Raw genomic sequence first — 19557 nt, forward strand, 5'->3', positions numbered from 1 at the left:
GGCTTCTTGCCTGAAAGACTCCACAGAAAGAAACTTGCGGTGCGCTCTGAGGTCCAAATCGCGCACTTATCCAACAACGTTATCGCTAGCTTTTTGATACGCCAAAACGCCAAGCGGCGGCATGGAGAGGGGCAGGGGTGCCCCCATACTCTGGAACAGCTGTAAACGCGAGCGCATGCAAAGCCACGTGACCTCATGGCCAGAACCAATTGAGTATAAGGTAGTCCTACGGGGCCTAAGCCGTCCTCCTCGCCCTCTTTTTTCCTCTCGTGTGGAATCATACACGAAAAGCAATCAATATCACAGAACATCTATATAAACTTAGAGAAGGGAAACTATACCGTCCACAGTGCGACGGAAATAAGAGTAGCAGTAGCGTTGCGAACTAAAGTGTGCGACCGAGAGATGGCACTAGTAAAGTCAAAACTAATATCATCATTACTACGTAGTGAGCAATGCAATTCAGCTAGGGTCACCTAATGTGGCCGCTACGGTAGCGGCTGGTGGTGCTCGTCGCGCTTCTCGCGCGCTGGTTTTGGGCGTTTGATTACCGCTTTCGAGGCAGTATTCGTGTGTAGGGCAGTCTAACATGACTACAGATATGTTTATTTTGTCGCCAGGTGACCGAGAGGTTTTAACTGGCAAAAAATGAACACTTGAAAGTAGGATTACATCGTTTATTGTCATGGTGAATGAAGCAGTACATGCCACAATTTTCGTACAGGTCAGGTGGAGTTAATGCTGTGAGTCACCGAGTTTACAACATACAGAAACACAGATAGTGCAGAATACGCACCATACACAGCGGTGGCGGGGCCAAGACAACGTTTATTGCTTTGATGCGTGTTAATATAGGCGTATTCATATAGGAGGTATACGCCATGAGGAGGGAAGATAACCGATGGTCATTAAGGGTTAAAGACTGGATTCCAAGAGAAGGGAAGCGTTGCAGGGGGCGGCAGAAAGTTAGGTGGGCGGATGAGATTAAGAAGTTTGCAGGGACAATATGGCCACAATTAGCACATGACCGGGGTGGTTGGAGAAGTATGGAAGAGGCCTTTGCCCTGCAGTGGGCGTAGCTAGGCTGATGATGAGGATAATGAATATAGGCGTTGGGCGAGATTATAAGAGAGGCAGTGCGATTAGGAGGAGGAACAGAGGCGATAACTGCTGCTGTATGCTGGCGTGACGTCATTCCTATGTAGCATCTCGTTCACCCTACGGTACATAGCGGTCTGGGGATTTTTGTGTCCGGCCTGACCGGCACAGCGCTGGCGTCGGGGTGTCGGGGCAGCCTCGCGTATTCCTGGCCCCTGCCTTCGTGTCCCACCTACTTGGAGGCTGGCGGTTCCTTCTTAGCGCTCAGAGTCACAGGCTCCGTCGTCCAGGTCATGCTCCCCCACTCGTGGCTTGATCTGGTTGCTGTGTTGACGAATGTTCTCCCCCTTGGACCACCGGCGTTCACCATGCGAGTGCTGTCCGACGATGTGATTCGGGCTGGGATCCATGGTTCGCCTTGCCCGAAGTTCTTCACCCAGACAGGTTCCCCCGACTGCAACACACCAGGAATGGGGCGGTCAACTGGAGACTGCGGGGTGAGAGGCCCCGGTGGTGCCACTGCGTTGTCCATTCTGCAACGGAGCTCGTAGCCCATAAGGAGTTCCGCTGGGGTACCGCCCCTGGCCTGCGCGAATCCTTGCCAAACGTGTTTTCAAAGACCCATGGACATTCTTCTTCAAAAACTCTAACAGTTCGCACAGCGCGTTCCGCGAGCTCTCTGGACTACGGATGATACGGTGCTGCCCGGAGATGTCTTATGTTATTCAGCTTCATAAGTTCCCGAAATTGAGCACTTGTAAATCGCGGACCATTATCAGATACAAGTGTCCGAGGCAATCCGAACGTGCCGAACAAGGTGCGCATGGCTTCTATGTTGGCACGGGTTCTGGTGCTTTTCAGGGGTACTGCTTCGATCCATTTACTGTGCGAATCCGCAACGATCAGTAGCATGTGCCCATCGATTGGCCCTGCAAAATCAGTATGCAGCCTGGACCAACGCTCGCCCGTTTCTGGCCATGCGACCGGGGGTTTCTTGGGGGGCAGAGGCGCTAGCCGAACGGCATCGTTTCAGTAGGCGAGTTCAGCAAGCTGGTGAATCAGTGAATGAGTACATCACTGCATTGCGGGACCTTTCTGCTACATGCTCTTTTCCTGTCGAAGAAGATTCGCAGCGTGACCAGTTCGTTGCTGGTATTTCGTCTCGGAGCTTGCGCGAGCGTCTTCTGCTTGAAGGATCGTCTCTCTCGTTCGCTAGAGCAGTACTACTGGCAAGGCAGTTTGAGCAGGCGTACAATGATCTGCAAGAATTTCCTGCTGTAGATGTTGGACGCATAAATACTCGTGGAAATACGCCTACGCGTACACCAGAATCCGACGAGAGCTCGAAGCGGTCGCACAACCGCCAGTCTCATTGTTACCGCTGCGGTTCATCCCAGCACAATGCAGCATCAGTTCGCTGTCCAGCCAAAAGCAAGCGCTGTCACCATTGCGGTGTCATGGGTCATTTCCGCTCTGTTTACCAGAAACGAGGCTCCGCTCCGGTGCGTGAGGTAGACAGCCAAGACTCTCCGAGCGAGGAAGTTTTGAGCATTCTGGCTGTGACGACGGCCGCTCGTTCCGCTGTTCACGTCACAGTTTCGATTGGCCGTGCGGACATAACTTTCCTTGTAGATTCTGGGTCGTCAGTTTCCATTGTTGCACACGATCTTTTAGGCAGTATTTGGAAGGCCAAGTACTTTTGGCCCCGACTGTTCGGTTACTGGACTATTCAAAACAGCCAATTCTGGTTCGTGGCTGTTTCTTCGCTGACGTTACGTACAAAGCCAGCACAACAAGCCTTCTTTTCTACGTCGTAGAACAAGGCACCTCACTCTTGGGTATCGATGCCATCAAGGCCCTCGGTCTACAGATTGATGGGTCATCTCTGCAATGCCTTGAAACGACGCTAACTTCTAATTCTCGAAGGGGACAGCGCCCTGACCCGACGAAAGCCGTGCAGGTCCCAAAGGAATTAGTCGGCATTAGTCGGCATTAGTCGGCATTAGTCGGAATCTCCCAAAGGAATTAGTCGGCGAGTTTGGATCTCTTTTCAATCCAGGCCTTGGCCTCGCGAAAGGTTTTGTGCATCACGTCAAAACGCGATCCACGGTGCAGCCAGTGCAATCCAAAGTTCGGCACCTTCCGCTCTCGCTACGACCATTGGTCTCGGAAGAGATCCATCGGTTGGAAAATCTGGACGCGATAGAGAGGGTGGAGTCGTCTGAATGGGTGTCACCCATTGTGGTCGTTAAGAAGAAAGAGGGAGGTATTCGCCTCTGTGTAGACCTTCGACAAGCAAACAAAGCTGTCGTAATAGAGAGCTTTCCCCTTCCTCATACAGAAGAGCTATTGCATAGTTTAGTGGGGGCTACCAAATTTTCTAAGCTAGACCTCGCATCAGCTTACCACCAGGTCATGCTTCACCCTGCGAGTCGGGATTTGACCGCATTTCTAACTCAAGAAGGCCTCTTTCGTTTTAAACGAGTGCGCTTCGGACTGGCTTCCGCGCCTTCTGCATTTCAGAGTATGATGTCCAAAGTCCTGCAAGGATGTAAGGGCGTGCTCTTCTATGTAGATGACATTATAGTCTTCGGGCGGGGCCGGCAGGAGCACATAGATAACCTTGCAGCAGTACTTCAACGCATTAAAGAGGCAGGACTCAAACTGAACAGCAAATGTATCTTCGATACGCAGGAACTTTCATTTTTGGGTCACAGGATCACAACAAGTGGTATTTTTCCGCTGGAGGAGAAGGTTGCTTCCATCAAGGATACACCGGCACTCACCAATACAGCCAGTCTTCGATCGTTCCTGGGACTGGTCGAATACTACTCTAGGTTCGTTCCCAACTTTGCCGATATGGTTGAACCGATGCGCGTTCTGCTTCGAAAGGGGCAACCATTTGTTTGGTCTGGCGAGGTAGACTCCAGTTTTCGAAAGATCAAAGAGGCACTTGCGTCCAACATAGTCCTGCGGATGTTCGATGCATCTCTTCCAGTTGTTGTTTCCACTGACGCTTCTGACTGTGGGCTTGGAGCGGTTCTCCAACAGGTGGAGGGAGAGAAACTACACACTGTCGCCTTTGCTTCTCGAGCGCTTTCATCTGCAGAGAGGAGATATTCAGTAGGAGAACGCGAAGCGCTTGCGTGTGTTTGGGCGTGCGAGAAGTGGCATGTTTACTTGTGGGGACGCCATTTCACGTTGCTTACTGACCATCAAGCCTTGGTCGCATTGCTGTCTACTCAAGGGCCAGGAAGGCGTCCTTTGCGGATAGCACGGTGGGCGGAGCGCCTACTGCAGTACATCTATACAGTAAAGTACCGGAAGGGTTCGCAAAATCGAGTAGCAGATGCGCTCTCTCGTCTCCCTGCGTCACCTCCTCAGGAAGAAGAGACTTTACCAGATAAAACTGTATCAGTTGCCCTTATATCTTCTTGCGTTACCAGGGAAGAGTTTGAACAGGCCCAGTCGGAAGACAGCACACTGCAACGAACCAAGGCCTACATTGAATCCTCCTGGCCTGCGCAAAAATCTCTGCCGGGTGAGCTTCAACCTTTCCTCAAACTTCGCGATGAACTGTCAGTGGTGGACAATTTGATTTTGCGTGGCGAACGCCTTGTGGTTCCCGCATCACTTACAGCGCGGATAATTACCGCTGCTCATGAGGCTCACCCTGGAATTGTACGAACGAAAGCACGTCTGCGAGAAAAATTTTGGTGGCCAGCCATGGACAGGCAAGTCGAGCTAGCTATTCAAACGTGTAGTATATGCCAGGCAGCAGACAAGAGCACGAAGGTTATGGCTGCACCATTGGACCGGGTTCAATGGCTGCACCATTGAACCCGGTCCCCTTACCAAAGGAACCGTGGCTAAAGCTGAGCATGGACATTGTTGGCCCATTTGAGAGAGCACCACACGATTGTCGATATGCGATCACGCTGGTCGACTACTTTTCTAAGTGGCCCGAAGTATACTTTTGCAACCAAGTCACAACACGCGCAGTAACAGGCTTCTTGGTGTCAGTGTTCGCACGTGAAGGTTACCCAGAGGAAATTGTTTGCGATAACGGGCCACAGTTTGCATCTCGAGAGTTCCAAGCTTTTCTGCAGGATCGCGGCATCCGCTTGCGGCATTCGTCCGTATACTACCCGCAAGCAAACGGACAGGTAGAAGGGTTCAACAGAGTTTTTAAAAGCTTTGTTCAAGTGGCTACACTCGAGCAGCGTCCCTTACGCCAAACGGTAACAGAATACTTGGGCATTTACCGTTGTACGCCGCATGCCACAACTGCAGTTGTTCCTGCACTTCTCCTGCATGGACGTCTGCCAAGGATTCGGCTCGATGTCGTTGGGTATCCGTCAGCAATATTTGCAACCGACCCTACTTCAGAGCTCCACCGCCTACGCGAGCGGGTGAAGCAAAAGCAGCAATCCAGTAAACTATACACAAACGCTCGCAGGGCCGCAAGGGAAACCAAAGTGAATGTTGGTGACCTTGTACGAGTACGCAGACAAACAACTGCTTTTGAAGGTGACGTGGCTTTGAGCCGCCCAAGAAAAGTGATAAGAAAGCAGGTCTTTCCAACTTGATGATGGAAAAACGTGGAACGCTTCAAAGTTGTCAAGGATGCCATGAGCTTCTGCATCTATCTGTGGGTGGGGGGAAAGGAGTGATACAAATAACACCGCTAGGGAAAGCAGCTCACCGCCTACCTTGGAGAGACCCGTTTCAGAAGCGCCAACTGGAACTTCAGCTGTGGCTGCTGCGAAGCAGCCGCCTATGCCACCAGTGACCGGCTGTGAGCCGGAAGAGACTTCGCCTGCCGTCAGTGGTTTCTGAGAAGCATCGGGACCTCAGCGTAGGGCACAGCCGTCAAGGAATAGACGACCTCCAGACCGCTATGGACACTAAGTACAGAAAGACACGTTTTGCAGTGAACATGAACCTGTCACAATCTGCACGAGGGTTGAGTTTGCTGACGTTGCGAAATATGGACATAAATGGAGTTGTATCTTGTTTTCCTCTTTTTGTTTTATATTTTTGTATTAAGTGCATAAGACAAGCACATTGTTGTTACTGTAAATATAATTCTGTAAAAGAGCACTAACGTACTACCACTACTAAATCACTAACCCATGTAGCTGTCTTTTTTTTTATATAAGAAAGGGAATATGTTGTATATGTGGTTTCGGTTCCGGTTTGGGGATCACCTGCCGCCAGAGGCACCAGTGTCGCTATGTGTGTATATATGACTGTATGTGGCAATAAACCGGGGATTGTTTGGTTGCTAGCAGTTCGTGTGCTTGGGCGGCACCCGCCGCTACAACACCTATCCGCACCCATTTTTGCACGTTTGCTAAGTCCTGATAGTCCGAGGTGAGAGCGGCCAGATGTTTCGTCGACATAACACAGTCATTGTGGTTTTCCGCGAGCAAGGCATACTCGCCATCCCCGGTTTCTTCCTGGGTGTCTGGCTGAGACGTTGCGGACGTCGGGAGTCGGCTGAGGGCATCTGCTGGAACGTTGTCCTTTCCCAGACGGTGTTTGATGACGTAGTCGTATGCACTCAGCTGTAAGGCCCATCGCTGGATTCGGGCAGCGGCCATTACTGGTACAGCCTTATCTGGATGAAAAAGTCCCACAAGCGGCTCATGGTCAGTTAACAGTGTGATTGGCTTACCGAGCAGGCATTGTCCGAATTTCGAGGCTCCAAAAACTAGAGCCAGAGTTTCGCGTTCCAGCTGTGAGTAATTTTGCTCGGCTTGCGTCAGTACCCGAGAACGAAAGCCTATCCCCGACATCGTGAAAAAGTGCTGCACTGATCCCTTCCGGGGAGACTACGCATTCCAGGACAACAGCCTTGCGTGGGTCAAAATGCGCCAGGAAATCAGCGGACTCGAGGAGGTACTTCACCTTACTGAACGCCCCTTGTTGACTGGGACTTCACTTCCATTTAGCTTCCTTGCGGTGCAGTTGATACAGTGGCGCCATGGCCGTAGACGCATTGGGAAGAAACTTGTGGTGGTATGTGACCATGCCCAAATACGAACTCATTTGTGCGATGTTCCCAGGAACTTGCATCCGAAGAATGGCATCTACGTTTGCCGATTTTGGTTGACGTCCCTGAGCACCAATTCGATGTCCCAGGAAATCCACCTGTGCTCGACAGAACTTGCACTTGTGCGGCTTTAAGCGCACGTCATTTTCCCGAAACCGCTGCAATACTTCGTGCAGTGTGGTGCAGTCATTTTGCTTCTCTGCGATGATGACGTCGTCTAAGTAGATCTGAACCCCAGGAAGTCCTTAAAAGATGGTCTCCATGCGGCGTTGGAACACTACCGGCGCGGAAGCCACTCCAAATGAAAAATGAGTAAAGCTAAACAGTCCCCGATGCGTGTTTATGGCCGTAAATAGCATACCTTCCTCGTCCAACGGTAGCTGATTGTAAGCCTCCCACAAATCCATCGTCGAGAAAACTTTACCGCCGTTCAACGCTGCTAGGATGTCTTCCACCCGGTGCAACAAATATTGCTCAGTGTGAGAAGCTTTGTTTACCCCGCGAGTTCAAAATCGCCGCAGAGGCGAATGCGGCCGTTACGCTTTACTACCGGCACCACCGGTGCGGCCACCTAGAACGAGGCACAGGGACAATAATGCCCGCGGCTTAAAGGCACTCAAGTTCAGCGCCTACACTTGCACGAAAGGCTTACGGAACTTCGCGTGCTTTCCAGAATTTCGGTACCACATTGTCCCGCATCTCAAAGTGCACCGGCGGACCCCTGATGAGACCTAGGTCTGGCGCGAACACGTCAGCGAATTTTGTTACCAAGCGGTGCACGTTAACATCGTTCGTCGCATTCGCTTACCTGATCACATTCATTACTGGCGCCTCGAGCATGTTGAACGCCTGGATCAGGTCGCGTCCGCACAAGTTGGGGCCGGGGCAACCAAGAACTGTAAGGAATCCGTCCGTCGACCGGTTTCTGCACTAAACTATGAGTTCTCCACGAACGGGAAGCCTTCCGAGGAAGCAAGTCTGTTTCAATGGCGAGCCACGCAGCTTGGACCACACTTTTGTTTTGCTCATAGATGGGCGACGTGATGCCCGACACCGGTGACCGTGTATCGACCTGCATGTGCACTGGAACGCCCCCACAATTTAATGTGCGCACAATGGGTTGCGTGAAGCCGACGTGGCTGACATGACTGTACGCGGCTTCCAACGCAAATATACCGTCTGTGCCCAGAGATGTGCTCTCTTCCCGAGACGATAGGGTATTCACCTGACGCGACAGCCCTGGTGGCCCTTCAATGAACTCTCTCGACGGAAATAGGCTTAGGCGATATGGGCCCGCTGTTGGCACTGGAAGCACGTTGCCGATAGGAACCAGCAATCCTCTGGTTCGTGCTTTTTTGCTCCGCAGCGCTTGCACAAAATAATCCGTGGCCGGTTTCTTGGGCAGTACGTAAGACTGTCCTCCCACCGCATGTGGCTTCCTTCAGCGGCGTGGCTCATTATATGCTGCGCGCTCGCTTATGCCATTTTTGCTGATCGCACGATTTCTTCTGCTTTACTCCTTCGTCAGCTGTGGCTTCGCAAGCAACTGTCGACGCACTCCTGCGCTTTGCAGCCCACAGACGAGGCGATCTCACAGCATTCGTTCCAATGTTGCGCCAAAAGTGCATGTGTCCGCTATCCAACGAGTGCCAACTATGAAATCTTTGACAGGTTCACATGGCAACTGGCCGCGTGTAAAGAACTTGTAAGACTGCGCTATCTCGTTTAGTTGCCGCGAAAAGTGCTGCTATATAACAAAGCTATCATTTCCCTCGAAACGCAGAACCTCCTAAAAACTTCTTGAAACGGCTACAAACGGCTACAGATGATAAGACTGAAAATAGAATTTCTTCTAAACATAACCTCAGCACTTGGAATATGCTAGTATATATTCTATCTGCGGCAAAACCCACTACTGGTATCACTAGAGTCTATTTTGGTAAACACATTCAGAACGTCTAACTCAAGAACTTTTTTAGATTTTTTTTGTCTAAAAGTGCATAAAATGCCAAACGACGTGTTAAAAGTGCGGTTACCGTCGGCTGTCGGCGTTAGGGAATAAAAGACGCCACAGAAAAATCGAACTCGTTGGAAGCAACATAACAAGTTAGCTTTATAATGTTAAAGAATTCGCACCAGAACGTCAACAATCAAGGGCCTGTTATTGTTTTCCATACGGGGCGCGCACACGACGCCTGGAAACCGTTCTATGCTCGCGTAGGTACTGACAGTAGCAAGAGCGAAACGCCGGTGTTGCAGTGACCACACGGTGTCACAGAGCAATGCACAGAGCCACTGCGCCGCGATCACTTCGGCGGCAGTCAAGTAGGCAAGTTCCAAATTAGTCAGACATCTCATTCCGTGCTGAAAACACTGGGAGGCAGGAAGTTTCAAAAACTGCCACTGCCGCCTGCATTGTCTCGGTCGTGGATTCGTTATGCCAGTTTAAAAAAATTATGGGGTTTTACGTGCCAAAACCACTTTCTGATTATGAGGCACGCCGTAGTGGGGGACTCCAGAAATTTCGACCACCTGGGGTTCTTTAACGTGCACCTAAATCTAAATACACAGGTGTTTTCGCATTTCGCCCCCATCGAAATGCAGCCGCCGTGGCCGGGATTCGATCCCGCGACCTCGTGCTCAGCAGCCTAACACCATAGCCACTGAGCGACCACGGCGGGTGTTATGCCAGTTGTGCGTCATTCCAAGCCGTTCTATACATTTATACTGGATATTAACTGGAGTCGTTTAGGTGTGCTGATGCTGTTTGCCGTGTGTTTTGCATCAGTGCTTCATGACATCGGCTGTGTTGCGTGTTTTCGCCGACGACTTACTACCACAATGGCGGGATCTGCGTTCGCCGCCTTCATGTCACGGTGCGTCTTTGTACGTCGCACGTTCGGATAACACTTTTTCTGGTAAGTGAAACACATTGCACTTCGTTTTTCGTCAACAATGCGAATATTTTTAGGTGTTACGCGCGACAATTCTTGATGGATGGACTCTTCCGCCCTGCGGGTTTTCGTAATCTTTACTTTTATACGAGGGTTCTGCTTGTCAGCAGCTGAGCACTACCGCGCTCCACGACTTCCGCAACACCAGTCAGAACTTTGCCCTGCTTGTTAGTGTTTGTGGTTAACGTAGCACGAATCAACCGAAGGGAGTGCATTCGAAGACGACGCGCTGGCTGTAATCCTGAATCAGACTGAACTCGCCCTATTTTGTGTCCTTTTGTTCTTGCATGGGTTACAGTGTTGCGAGCGCGCGTGTGTCAGTGACTATGCAGCTTGTAGCGTTCCCACTTTATGGCAAAAGAAAAATATAGCTGCAATGTTTACTTCGTGTATACAATTCCAAATGAAATCCTCTGCTGATGTACAAATTTCACTTGTGTTTTGTTCTAAATAAGCAGCAAAACTTTTAGCCTAGTAGGTGCTTCATCTGGGAGTGCAATCACGACTGCTTGGCATTTATTAATGGATGACTGTGACTGGGTCACCTCATTTGTAATTGTAAATCCGCCTTTCAACTGACTTGATGCTTTCTTATTTTGTTCCTTTCACTCAGTAGACGGCTGGACATCCTTCTTGTACCTTGGCGCTAGCTGAATGACGGGATCTTATCATGACCAGTGTAAGCCTACAAACTGTATACTCTCTGGGGCTCTCAGTGGTTTGTATATGCGTTAAGGCCAGGCAGCGCTTCGTGGTAAAATAGCTAGTTGGTGTGTCATAAACGGGCATTTTTTTGCACTGGTCCCTTATAAGCTGCCACTATTGTAACCGATTTCTCAGTGCCAGTGTACATACACACTTCTACTAATAATTAGTTTCCCTAAGCCTTACAAAATTTACCTGTAGGCAGTCACTGCTATGGAAGAACTCACAAATGAACTCCGTTGCGGCATACGAGTATTCCATACATGAGCAAAAATTTGCTACAACAGTGTACATTACACCTTGCTTCCCTAATGCACAAATGTATCCAAGCCACTATGTGATCAGTTCTGCATTCTAAATGTTTTCTGTATGATTAAGTTTCTTTACAGAAATTTACTGTACAGCATCAGCAAGCAGTCTAATTTAAGATTTATGTGTGCTGTAAAGGGTATGCTTTGCCGCTACAATTAATGTGCGTGTAGAACAGGCGTGATGCTGATGGTTCCAGCAGTTTGCAGAGGTGCTTTTAAAATTTTGTCATAACTATAATTTTACCTGTGCTGTTTTTTGTGATCTATTTTATTAATATAATTGGAGGTGTTATTACAATTTAGCAATTTATTTGCCCTGGCCGATTAGCCTGCCACATTTGACTTTTCACTAGGTGGGCAATTATTCAGCATGGACCATTACTTGAATAAACCTTTTTGTGTGCAGTGGCTTCTCAAATGCGGGTCAACGTAGATGCTCAGAATTACCTGTGCATATAGATGCACTGATGAATTTGCTACTATACGAATCACTTTGCACTTTCTCGCGCAAACAGTATGTTAACACTTCCACGACAGTGGACAATGTTATCGTTTGATCACATGATGAGATACTTTCAATGTTGTTTGACGCATCATCCAAGATGATGCATCATTTGTGTGAGGGATTGCCCTAAGCCAATTAGAGTCCCATGAAGATATGTCAAGAAAAGTGATTGATCCAGCTAGGAGTGATGCTTTGGAACACTACTTTATCACCAGTCCTCCTTTGCAAGCTACCTGCTTACTCTGTACTGTGTCATGTTTAAGTTTGAAAAAAAAAAGGCAACAGCTAGGCAGTGCAAAATGCCAAACTTGCTTTTAGTTTACCAATATAAACGCTATTTAACTTTTTAATTAAGATAGTACATCATTTACCCGAAGAGCGTATTACTGTTTTAAACTGATTATATTTTGCAGGAAGCTTCTCAGACTTAATTTTGTTTGACAAGTTTATAAGTGGCTTTTTAGCCACAAGACACCATATATTAATTTCAAGGCTGACTTTGTCTGACTTTGCTCTGCAATTTAATAACTACAATCCATGAAATGTACTAGTAGTAGCTTTAAAGATCACATGCATACCTTAGGATACCCGTAATTTAAGAGAAAGGATTGCTTGAATTTTTTTTAATGTGAGCCAAACTTCTTACATAGTACATATTGCTAATTGAAGTTTATATTTCAACATTCCCATTTCTTCCCTCGCCTTTCTCCCTCTTCTGTACAGGTATTGCTTCCCTATGTCTACAAGAACCTTCACGTGTGGCCTGTGACAGCAAGCTTTTGTGGGCAGCCAGTGCTCTCCTATGAAGGCTGGCCTGCTCTGGCAGCGGCAGCAATCATCTTCAAGATTTATCCATTCTCGCTTTTGGTGCTATTTGTCAATCTTGTTAATTGTATTTTCTGCATCTTTTCTAATTTATTAACTAATAAAGTATGACTGTGTGACATGGCGTGAAGTAGATGTCTTGCTGCATTTTTGCTTGCAATCATCTTTTATGCATGAAAAAAACTCATAGTACAGTGTATGAAATGATAACAGCATATTATCATTTATCTTTCAGTTCCGGTAACATGCAACGTGCAAGGCATTCGCTAAAGGTTGGTGTATCGAAGAATTGGCCAATATTTATGTGTGATGCTGTACAAGCATGTGGCGTTACCTTACAAGGGGCACCCACAAATTTTAAATGAAGCATGGACATCATAAAAAAATACATTTATATTGCCAGTTAGAGTGGTTCGCAGAGTGTTTTTCCAGATGTGTACTATCCTTTCTTTCTTAACAATTCATTGCAGTACAGCGTTCTGTTTCGTATACTGATGTCAGGCTATTGTGCCCCCTGTCGCTGAAACCATGTAATTTTTACCTGAACTGCAGCATCACTGACAAAATGTTTCCCTGCTAGAAATTATTTCAATTTGGTGGATACCCTGCAGGGCGAAGTTTTGTCAATAATGACATGTTTCATGCAGAGGTGTTCTTGTTTAGGTCAATGGGCATGATATCAATGGGCAGTACATTGGCTTGATATCAGCATACAATACAGATCCTGTTTTATTTGCAACATAATTTTGACAGGCGACATTCAATTGACTGGTCTAAGTAAAAAACACTAATTGACCAATGAGGCTGTACTACACTGTTCCCATGGTTCACACCTAGAAAAACTACCCGTGCCTCACTCTATCCGACAATATAAACTTTTTTTTCTTATGTCCGTGCCTCATTTAAAATAAATTGTTACTGTGGGCAAACCTCGTATTACTGTAACAGCTGCCGCAAAAATTTGAGAGTATGTCTAAACGAAGTCTTCAGTTGTCCTTGTCAAGCTGTCCATTAGGCAACTTTTAGCGTAATGTTAGCAGGGCTTACTGAAGTACTTTTAGACGTCCATGGCTACAAAATGGCTTGATCAAGACAGCCAATAGACTTTTGAATTAGCCGTTCAAGACATCTTTTAGACATCAAATGCGTGTTATGTGGGTTGGGCGTAAGAAACTTCGTTCACCTTGTCTGGCGCGCATCGACCACTAAGTACATCCACAGTGTGGGTCGTCAGTGCTGCAACCAACAGGGCCCGCTTATTGTCGTCCATGACACAACTGGCTTCAAAGAAGGCCTCCAGTCGAACTTGGTAAGCTGGCCACATGTCGCTCGTGTCGTCAAACTGCGGCGGGCTGGCATATCCTCCCACGGTGGCGAAGGCCGTGGCGTACTAAGAGGGTGGCCCGTTGTCATTCCATCTTCGTCGCCACTGAAGAATACACGCCACACAAAGTGGTGGCTGGGCCAAGACAACGTTTATTGCTTTGATGCGTGTTAATATAGGCGTTGTGCGAGACGGTTAGAGAGGGAGCGTGAGGAGGAGAGACAGCGGCGATAACTGCTGCCGTATGCTGGCGTGACCTCATCCCGATGTAGCAGATAGCCATCTATTTAAAGGGCCCCTGAAACGGTTCGGACAAATTTTGTAGACGCGTAGGGTACAGTTGAAGGTAATCATTCGCATCACAATTTGTTTAAAGCGTCTCATATTAAAAGAGCTACGGACGATTACAAGTTACCCTCCTGTATTGTCATGCATTTTCTCTGCAACTCGTTCACCGAGTGATCGGGGCTAAGCTCTGCCTTCACTGGATCTGCGTCATGATGGCACGTCGTGTCGTCGACTTCCGGTTCTCTAGGAGCGAGCGCGCGATGTTGTATATCCTCCACTCTGGAGCCAAAGCACCGCCGCACTGGGGCCGCCGACCATGTGGCGAGGGGGAGCCCCCCACCTAAAACTTCACTGCTGAAGTCGCTGTGGCAGAAGCGCTGGACACATGACACCCCTCAAACTGCGTGCAAATTGCTGGCGGGCTCGTTCTACGAACAGCGACGGGCGATTCGGTGGTGCCTTTCAGGTTTGGAGTGGATTGCTTGCACGTGCGGGGTGCAAGAAAGCCTGTTCGGCACAGTGTATCTTTCCCTTTCTACTCTCTCCCCTTTTCCGTACCTTCTAGTCAAAAATAAATGAGTCTTCTTGATGCGCTCGAGGCGAACGGACGTCTGCCATTTAACCATAAGTAAAAAATTATCCGTCTCTTCCACATTTTGGTGCCGAAACCCGGGAATAGGGACGTCAAAAGATGAATATCGACAGAATCAGCTACGAAGGGCCGTGGCGCGAACATTTACAACCAAGCTGCTCAACGAAATATCCACCATGGACGGCAGCGCATCAATCGGTGAGCTGGAAGAAAAGATAAACCTTCTTTCTCTGAAAGAGGACTCACTGAAAGAGCTAGATCGGGAGATAGAAAAAGGCATTGAAGATGAAGCTTTCGAAGAGGAAGTTGCATGCTCCGAAATATACAGAGAAAAGATTAGCGTAGTGAAAACAAAGGTACAACGCATGCTACGCGGCTTTAGCTGCAAAAATGCTTCATCAGATTGCACACTAAACTCCTCAGATTAAAGAGAATCTAGCGCTAACAATTCACAAATACGCCCTACCGTAAGGCTACCAAAGCTCGAAATAAACAAATACAACGGAGAGCTTTGAGAGTGGCAAGGGTTCTGGAGTCAGTTTGAGTCGACTATCAATGCTAACGAGAACCTCTCAAACATAGACAAATTCAAGTACCTCAACAGCTACTTGACAGGAAAGGCGGCGGCTGCGGTAACAGGACTTGACTTGTCGGAAGGCAACTACGATGTTGCCCTTTCGCTATTAAAGGAGAGGTTTGGCAGAAAGGAAGTAATTATAGAAGACCACATGTCACGGCTACTTAACATCAAGCCATTGCGAGACTCACGGAATCTCGGTCAACTGCGCAGCCTCGTCGACGAAGTAGAGACAGGTGTACGTAGCCTCACTTCTTCAGGCGTGAGTGTCGGCACTTATGGAACTTTGTTACTGACCGTTACAAAGAAAGCGGTGCCTGCTGACCTTCATCTGGAATACCAACGAAAAAACGAGGCTACAAAAGAGGGAAGTGAGCTGGAGGTGCTCCTGCGTTTTTTGAGAAAAGAGGTTGCGACACGGGAGATAACACAGCAGGCCGAAGCACCGAGAGAGAACAGTGCTGAATTGATAAAAGAAAGGTGCTACAGCAACATTAAAGCGGCGGACATGCCTACTGCAGCGGCACTGCACACCACGATCAAGGCCAGCACATGATTTTTATTTTGTAATTTGAATGGCCATGAGACTGGCAACTGTAACGCAAAAAGGTCTGCGGTGGATAAGAGAGAAGTGCTGAAGCGTGACAATCGGTGTTTCCGTTGCACAACAAGGGGGCACGCGGCAAGAGAATGCCGTAAATGTAAGTGGCTCAGGTGTGCGCATAACAACCGCAGACACTTAGCGACAATGTGCGAACCTGTCTTTAGAAGACACCGCAACACTGATGAAGGGGATGCATCTTCATCACGGGTGATTGAGCAAGCCACGGTGTTGAAGTCCTCATTAGGCAAGGGAGATAACTTGGTGTGCACTGGAGAGCAGCAGTTTCTCCTACAGACAGCGTGAGCTTGGACAGAGGGTCCACATGAACGTAGACTTGTCAGGCATCTCCTCGATGGTGGCAGTCAGCGAACCTTCATGCACCTCAACCTATCTGAAAAGCTACAGTTAAAGGTTCTTGAGGAAGAGCAGCTTAATATATTTGCCGTTGGTGACCAATCAGCCATAAGACGCACAAAAACGCGTTGTGTGGAATTGTGGCTCAGAAGCCAGTACGACGGAAAAGGGGTGCGAGTGGAAGCGCTGGAGGTTCCTTGCATCTCTGCAGATATCATGGCTACTCTATCAAATTTTGTTCTACTTCAACTTTCAAGATTTCACTTCCAAGTCGCAGACGCCTTGCAGGGCGGCGAAAGTGAAAATATTGACCTTTTGCTAGGCGCTGATCATTACTGGGAAATTGTCATGGAATCCGCTAAGCGTCTCAGCTCCAAATTGATGGCAGTGGAGACTATTCAAATAAATAGTCCAGGGCCAGGTCGGCACAAGGAAGTCAACAGGATTCTACTCCTCTGCTGCTGGCGTGATGCGGATAGGAGTGAGTGAACAAATTGACAAGGAAATATGAGCACAGCTAAAGTCTTTCTGGGAGCTCGAGCACATCAGTATCAAGGAACATGAGCCATTTCGTCACCAGGACGCGGTCCGTCAGCACTATAAGGAAACCGTCAACTGTGAGAATGGCCGCCATAAGGTTTAGTTCCCTTGGAATTCGATAGTTTACGAGCTTGGCAACAACTACGATTGCGCAGCAAGACGTCTTAAAGCACAGACAACGCGCCTCTGGAAAGGAGAGTCGTTAATTAGGGAATACGACGCCTGCATAAGAGACTACGTAGAAAAGGGCTATGCAGAGCCAGCCAGCAAGGATTACGGCACATCGGAAGGTCTGGTGTACTATATGCCACATCAAGCAGTTTTTCATCACGAAAGCCGGACGACAAAACTGAGGGTAGTATTCGATGCATCATCAGGTGCCGAAAATAGCCTCTCCCTGGACAATGCTTTGGAAAGTGGCCCAAACCTAAACCCAGAACTCATTCATCTGCTGATCGATTTCCGCACTTACAGCATTGCCATCGTTGCGGATATTGAAAAGGCCTTTCTCCAACTATCCCTTTCAGAGGGCGATCGGAACGCTGTGCAGTTCTTTTGGTACGCTATGACGCCAAAGAAAGAGGAACTTCCAGCTGTGGTGACCTGTCGGATGACTCGCGTGCCGTTCGGTGTCACGTCGAACTCATTTCTCTTGGTTGCAACGTTGCGACTTCATCTTGAAGGCCTGCCGGAACAGTATGCCGAGACTGCAGGTGTTCTGCGCAAGCATCTTTACGTGGACGACCTCGTAACTTGGGTTGACAGCCTTGCAAAGGTAAAGACTTTTGCTAGGAATCAAAAGATATATTGTCTCAAGCAGGGATGCGGTTACACAAGTGGATGTCGAACGACCGCGATTTCGTCAACTTCTTAGATATTGGCAACGCGGAAAGAACGCACGCTGACGTTGGACATGCTGCAGCTACAAAGGTATTGGGAGTTAGTTGAAATGCTCAGGCTGACGACATTGAATACAACCTAACTTCACTCATCGACTTCCTCTCCGCAAGAGCCGACAACAAGATATTTCTGCTGCAGGTCTCGGCAAGAATTTTCGATCCTTTTGGATTTATTGCTCCCACAAAATTATGCGTAAAGGTAATGTTCCAGAAATTGTGGGAGTTGGGAATTGGTTGGGACGATTCCTTGCGTGAAACATTGCAGCCCGAGTGGGATTGCTGGTGTAAGGAGCTTCCATGCATTGAAGGAGTGTCTATTTCAAGATTGATAGCGAAAGACTTTAGAAACGATGATACGGAAAAAGTGGTGCATATTTTCAGTGACGCAAGCCCGAAGGCCTGTGGTGCTGTCGCATGTATCGTGACCAAGTCTCCGTCCGAACTAAGAAATGTAAGCTTGGTCATGGCCAAATCGAGAGTGGCCCCTTTGAAACGCCTCTCGCTACCCCGATTGGAGCTGATGGGAGCCCTTGTTGGCGCGCTACTATGCCACTACGTTACCAAGGCCTTGGATCTGAAGAACGCTGCTACCATCCCGTGGACTGATTCTACAGTAGCTATGTAGTGGATCAAGGGAAACATGCAGACCCTTCGTAGCAAATCAAGTCTCAGAGTTACAAGCACTGACAGATCCCAAGGATTGGAAATACTGCCCAGGTTCAGACAACCCCACTGACCTAATCACCGGCGGCATTCTACCATCAGCCCTGTGGGAAAGCGAATTGTGGTGGAGAGGACTGCATTGGCTTCAGGGGGATTAATAATAATATTTGGGGTTTTACGTGCCAAAACCACTTTCTGATTATGAGGCACGCCGTAGTGGAGGACTCCGGAAATTTTGACCACCTGGGGTTCTTTAACGTGCACCTAAATCTAAGCACACGGGTGTTTTCGCATTTCGCCCCCATCGAAATGCGGCCGCCGTGGCCGGGATTCGATCCCGCGACCTCGTGCTCAGCAGCCCAACACCATAGCCACTGAGCAACCACGGCGGGTCCTCTTCAGGGGGATGACGCGCATTGGCCAACGATAAGTGAGCCGAGCTCGAAGGCTGGGGAGTGCCAAATGGAAGAGCGAAAGATGACTGTGATGTCAATAGTATCATCATCATCCATGGCAATTCTCAATGTTGAGAATTATAGTTCATTCTGCAGAGTCGTGCGAGTAACCGCGCGGGTCCGGCCACTTTGTCGACAACTGCCACAACAAAAAAGGAAAGACGATCGGCCCATTACGAGCTGAAGAAGTAATCGGCGCTGAAAGATACTGGTTGGCTAAAGCTCAAGGATATGCGTTCAGCGACGACATTTCAAACCTGAAGAATCGAAAACCGCTGCACAAGAGCTCTCCTGTTTTGCCTTTCAATGCGTACTTCGACAAAGAGGGCCTCACGCGAGTTGGTAGACGCTTGCAATTTAGTGATAACAACGAAGAGACTAAGCATCCCATCGTTCTTCCTGGCAATTACCCTTTCACGTCACTGCTCATGTGGAAGGAACACTTGAGAACGCTGCACACGGGCGTACGCGATACTCTAGCACAGCTGCGAGAATCGTATTATCAAGCAGTTATCAAGCAGCAGAAGTTATCAAGCAGTGCTTCATCTTTCACAAACAAAGTTGCCCTCCTGCTACGGAACCAGTAGCATCACTTCCAGCTGACATAGTGACAAAAGTAAACCCGTTCGGCATTGTTGGCATCGATTTTGCAGGGCCCTTGATTTGTCGGCCCTTGATTGACGCGACAGCAAAATATGCTACATTGCTATTTTCACCTGTGCTGTGACATGTGCCGTTCACGTTGAGCTCGTCAGCGAGCTGTCGGCTACAGCCTTCCTCTTGGCTTTTAAACGCTTTGTGACAC

The 19557-nt window shown here is 48.5% G+C and overlaps 1 protein-coding gene and 1 pseudogene across 16 annotated transcripts in view; both read right to left on the reverse strand.

The window, feature by feature from the left end:
- shf (WNT inhibitory factor 1) overlaps positions 1-19557 on the reverse strand; it is a 506799-nt gene that overhangs the window by 161289 nt on the left and 325953 nt on the right. The window lies entirely within an intron of this gene.
- On the reverse strand, positions 1356-15568 carry LOC135902254 (uncharacterized; annotated as a pseudogene).

Source organism: Dermacentor albipictus, chromosome 6 (assembly GCF_038994185.2).
Source record: "Dermacentor albipictus isolate Rhodes 1998 colony chromosome 6, USDA_Dalb.pri_finalv2, whole genome shotgun sequence".
NCBI classification, from domain to species: Eukaryota; Metazoa; Arthropoda; class Arachnida; order Ixodida; family Ixodidae; genus Dermacentor; species Dermacentor albipictus.